Source organism: Capra hircus, chromosome 2 (assembly GCF_001704415.2).
Source record: "Capra hircus breed San Clemente chromosome 2, ASM170441v1, whole genome shotgun sequence".
NCBI classification, from domain to species: domain Eukaryota; kingdom Metazoa; phylum Chordata; class Mammalia; order Artiodactyla; family Bovidae; genus Capra; species Capra hircus.
Window position 1 is genome coordinate 44,376,528 of NC_030809.1, and position 6,000 is coordinate 44,382,527.

Sequence of the window (6,000 nt, forward strand, 5' to 3'; positions counted from 1 at the left end):
CCCGCCTAGTGATTTTGCCCCTCCTTTTTTTTCTCCCCTGATAATGAGGAAATTACTGTCTCAAATCACTTTAATGCTTTCCTATTGTTTTATTGGCTTTTTGATATACACATTAGCAAATTGTTTTGAGTTTTTTCTGTGTAACCCAAGTTAAAGGATACTGAAAATGTTCCAGTCTGACTGGTTTTATTCTTAACCACTTAAGATATCTTCTGTATTAGTGGTTCTCAAACTTAAGTGTGAGGTGCTTTTAAAATGAGAGCTCTAGGGTCACACTCTAGAGATATTCATTAGCCTTAGTGATGGAATGGAGTAGTTACTTAGATGGCACATAAACTTGCTTAACATTATTAGATCAAGCAAACTTTTCTTTTAGACTTAATTTCAATGAATCAAAGTCTACTATTGAGCTGTAAGATGTCCACCAGGCTAAGTGAAATGCTAAACACTCTCCCCCCATCACTTGTTTCCACCTGGCATTCTTTCAAGTACTGCTTAGTAATTAGCCCAATAAACAGTTCTCCCCAGAGGGCTGACTCATCATCCTAGGAATCACTGAAAGATTCTAGTATGTACTTTCTCAAATTAATTTGTGACAGCTTCTTCAGATTTTAGCTTCCTTAACTGAAAAATCAAAGGGTTAAACTCAGGTCAGTTCTCAAACTTCTCCTTGGATTAGAATCACCTGCAGGGTTTGTTAAAACACAGAAGTGCTAGGCCGAACCCCTACAGTTTCTGAACCAGTTGGCCTGCCCCCATTTATAGTTCTAACAAGTTCCCAGGTGATGCCAATGAAACTGCCCTTCTGGCTATGAAGGCCTAACTGGGACTCTCTACGGAGAGAAGGCCTTTTAATATTCAGCAAAATCTAAGGATCAAAGAACATAGATACACACTTCTGTTGCCACCAAGGTCATTTCAGTAAAAAACACAACTACAAAATCTATAAAAACTACATGCATCAGTGTGCATATATAATTGGTGGGATTGTAGGGCGTTTGTTCTTGCTCCTCGTTAAGTTCTTCCAAAATGAGCATGGATTATTTTTCTAAGAGACCAGTATCGCTATTATCTCCCCAAATCAGAAAGAACACTTTTATTAATGCAGCCCAAGACAACATTTTTAAGCAATTTTATCACCAATTTGATTCAAAGTAAGCATTTAAAATTTTGTAGATTTTTTAATATATTAACCCAGTCATGCTGAGTGCAGTTGATTTTTTTAAAATCAAATGGCAGGTCCTAATATTTATTTCCAATTAATTGTGCCTTGACTTTTCACCAAATTTAAACCCTCATTACCATCTATTGAAATAATCTTGATTCACATCTTCTACAGATTTAATAAGCAAGACTTTGGAATGCATTATTGCCTTTAATAAGAATGTTGAATAAATCAAGGCCAAGAAGAGGGCCTAATGGCTTGGCCCTAATAAGACTCACTTAGTTGGTCAGAGCCACAATCAATATACCTTGAATTGGGCCAGTTGTGATTGTACCTCAAAGGACTCACATTTATCAAATATTTCATCATGATCACTTAACTGGTGAAAAAGTGTCAAATTCTTCTGCTGAAATAAAGATACTGTGGAATTCTCTGGATGTATATCACTCCTAAATGAGAAAATTAAGGTAAAGCACAATAATATATTGCCTTAAAGTATGGGTTCTAAATAAACAAATTTGCTTAACTGAGAAGTTTACAATTGCTTCTCTTACATCTAGGAGACATGTCCATTCACTTCATGTCCATTGACTTTCCCCTCAAATTCTTCCTGCACATCACTGACATAATTTATCATAAACAATGCTCTCATCAGTAAATCTTTTTTTCTCCAGATTATCAGTCTCTCTTCCCAGGTGGCTCAGTAAAGAATCTGCCTGCCAATGCAGAAGACACAGGAGACACAGATTCGATCCCTGGGAAGGGAAGATCCCCTGGAGAAGGAAACCGGAACCCACTCTAGGGTTCTTGCCTGGGAAATCCCATGGACAGAGAAGCCTGGATGGCTACAGTCCATGGGATCACAAAACGTCAGACATGACTTAGCAACTAAACAATAAACAACAGAAACTTTTAAATGACATCAACCTACCAGCCTAAAATCCATAGCACTGAGTATTAATTAGTACTTAGTATTATTGTATTTTCTCATACATTTTAAAGATTAGAGAACAAATAACATTTATGGCACCTAAAGAATAATACCATCTGTTTCATTTAAACACAACAGAACTTCCTAGTTTTACCTTAAATGTTTCAGTTCAGTTCAGTCACTCAGTTGTGTCCGACTCTGCGACCCCATGAATTGCAGCACACCAGGCCTCCCTGTCCACCACCAGCTCCCAGAGTTCCCTCAAACTCACGTCCATCAAGTCAGTGATGCCATCTAGCCATCTCATCCTTGGTCGTCCCCTTCTCCTCCTGCCCCCAATCCCTCCCAGCATCAGGGTCTTTTCCAATGAGTCAACTCTTCACATGAGGTGGCCAAAGTTCTGGAGTTTCAGCTTTAGCATCATTCCTCCCAAAGAACACCCAGGACTAATCTCCTTTAGAATGGACTGGTTGGATCTCCTTGCAGTCCAAGGGACTCTCAAGAGTCTTTTGCAACACCACAGTTCAAAAGCATCAATTCTTCGGCACTTAGCTTTCTTCACAATCCCACTCTCTCATCCTTACATGACCACTGGAAAAACCATAGCCTTGACTACACAGACCTTTGTTGGCAAAGTAATGTCTCTGCTTTTGAATATGCTATCTAGGTTGCTCATAACTTTCCTTCCAAGGAATAAGCGTCTTTTAATTTCATGGCTGCAATCACCATCTGCAGTCATTTTGGAGACCCAAAAAATAAAGTCTGACCGCTGTTTCCACTGTTTCCCCATCTATTTCCCATGAAGTGATGGGACCACATGCCATGATCTTAGTTTTCTGAATGTTGAGCTTTAAGCCAACTTTTTCACTCTCCTCTTTCACTTTCATCAAGAGGCTTTTTAGTTCCTCTTCACTTTCTGCCATAAGGGTGGTGTCATCTGCATATCTGAAGTTATTGATATTTCTCCCGGCAATCTTGATTCCAGCTTGTGCTTCTTCCAGCCCAGCGTTTCTCATGTTTGGAAACTATTAAATAAGAATATCATCCTACTTCATGAAGATTTATTGTTGTTGAGTGACTTAAGTCGGGTCTGACTCTTTCATGACCCCATGGACTGTAACCCGCTGGGCTCCTCTGTCCATGGGACTTCCTAGGCAAAAATACTGGATCGGGTTGCCATTTCCTTCTCCAGGGAATCTTCCCAACCCAGGGATCGAACCTGCATCTCCATGGATCTCCTGTGTCTCCTGCACTGGCAGGTGGATTCTTTTACTGCTGAGCCACCAGGGAAGCACTCTTCATGAAGATACTTTGGACTGTTTTCTTTCTTACCTTGAGAATCTCAAAACTAGTTTTCTGGCTACTATATAACTTTATCAGGCAATACTTGATATATATGTGCATATACAATTCAATGAATATATATTTCAATGAAATTTAAAAGAATTCCTTTTTAAGTAATTAAATTCCCTTTGATATATTACAGTATCAAACAGGGATTTATTACAGTAATATAATTTGATATATTATAGTAATAATCAGGAGAAATTTAAAGCAGAGTTTTTTACTCAAGCAATGACATGGTTAACTTAGTTCCCATTCTTACTCCAAACAAGAAAAATAGTTATCAGTGATTAATATGTTCATACACATATTTATATATTTACAGTTTTAATCAAATTTAAGACACTAGAAATTTTAATACCAAGTGCATATAATTTGAACATATTAAATCTTTGAAACAAATTTTCTATATGTAATCAAAAAATAAATGACTGGGATCTAAGCCTTATATTTTTAGGCACACTTTATCATATGAAATTTTGGTCTCAGTTTTAGTTATTTAAATCTTGGTCTCAATTTTAGGGATATTTATTTAATGGTTTAAAGTGTACCAAACTATTTTTCTTAAAGCCTTACTCTGTAATAGAGTTTCCCATGCTTTGTAACTGTATGAATGCACATTTTAAGAAATAAATTAAAAATGATTGGAAAGAATACACATTCTCCAAAATTGGTCTGTAAGAATAAAAAAATCCCCTCCCATTTTCAGGAAGTCAGTAGTCCCCAACTCTCAAACATATATTTTCATTTGTACTGAAAGTCATTTTTTGTCTACTTTGGAAATTACAAATATACAGTATGGAAAATGGTGTAATTACAACACAAATATCCACTGACTAGTTGTAACAAATAGCTTCTATATTAACTCATAAAATATTATTCTTATGCTAAAGAATTTTAAAGAAAATTATAGTAATCATGACATTTAACTCCTAAATGCTTCATTACAAATTTCCAAAAAAATAACGGTATTTTGCCACATAACCACAATATTGTTAGCAAATCTAACAAAATCAACAATAATCCCCTCATACTACCTGACACCCAATAAAAGCATTTTTCAAGAAGAAATTACTCTTAGAAAGAGAAGAAATAACATATACCCCAAGATAAAACCTGAAAGGATTATATTTAAATATTTAGGATCCTAACAGTTTCCTGTGATAGACCACAAAATAGCTCCCTCCCCTGTGAAAAAGAAGATGTTTTTTCCCATTAAATCATGAGAATGGACAATATAAACCTGAAATTCTTCCATAATATATCTCTGTGTATAGATATAACCAATGGAGTAGGTAATTGATCTTGAAAGGTATTTTTTGAAGAATACAAATTCCTCAAATCTTTAGTTTCCACTGAAACTGGCTTTACATATTCCCTCCCCCCATACGAGAAACATAAATTTCAGAGCTAAAGCATAAAACAGATCATTGTTTCCCATAGCAGAACAGATCACCAATCAGTTCACAAAAACTGGATTTCTAAAATTAGCTACTTTTGTTCACATTTTATTTTAAAGGTTCATAGAGTGTCGTCTCAAAATGTACTAACTAGGTTTTTATTACTGATAACTATACTTCCCTTAACAACATGAATTGCTAAGTGTTTGAAAGGTACCAGTTTTTCTGATTATGCATTAATACCATTAGAACCTGTATATTGAATATTCACAGAAGCATGTATAATTTCCAAAGCTGCTAACTTTTTTTACAACAATATTACTTGTCAGTTTCAGTAATATTGCAAACAAATAGGTTATACTTTGACAAAACTGCTAACTAAACATGATGGTATCTGTTAACAAGACTCACATGTATAGCACAAGGTTGCTAAGAATAAGAATATTGTTCATGATTGCTATGTTCATGAAATGGAATGTAAAAGCGGTTAACAGCAAAAAAGTGACTCATGATTCTCTTTGTCAAAGTAATTTTATGTAGCCTCTTGGAAAGAAAAGACTAGAAGAGAATAATTTTGGTATTTTTAAATGGAAAAGAATGCTGAATTTAACTACACTTAAAATACATTGGTAGGATTTCTTACTTCCTCCTCCACGGGAATTAACAATAGATTTCTCACAGATTCCTATTATCTATTCCTATTATCTAGATGTCCAACCATATGAATAAGTGAATGACTCATATCATTGAAATATTTCATAGGGTTTTATGTTGATTATTTCAGGGGAAAAATCCCACTTTATCTTCCAGCAGAAAAAAATCTCTGGCAATTATGATTAAAATATGGGAAAACAGGAGTTTATATGAGGCTTAAGATTTAGGATTTAATCCACTATTAGTGTACTGGATCACTTTGCAACTTTAATAAACATGTGTATTATGAAATTGCTTTTATGTTTGGCATCTATTTGTTGCTTATTTTGTAAATAATTTTAAGATATCCTAGAGAGGCTTGAATCGCTTGAGGATAAATCATAAAAAAGACATTTATGGGTATTTGCAAGAACGACTGGCATAAACCAGAAAACGCAGTGCTCAAAAACCACTGAGTCACAGTTCAATGATGTATAAGGTGAGATGTGCCCAGGGCTGGTTTCATG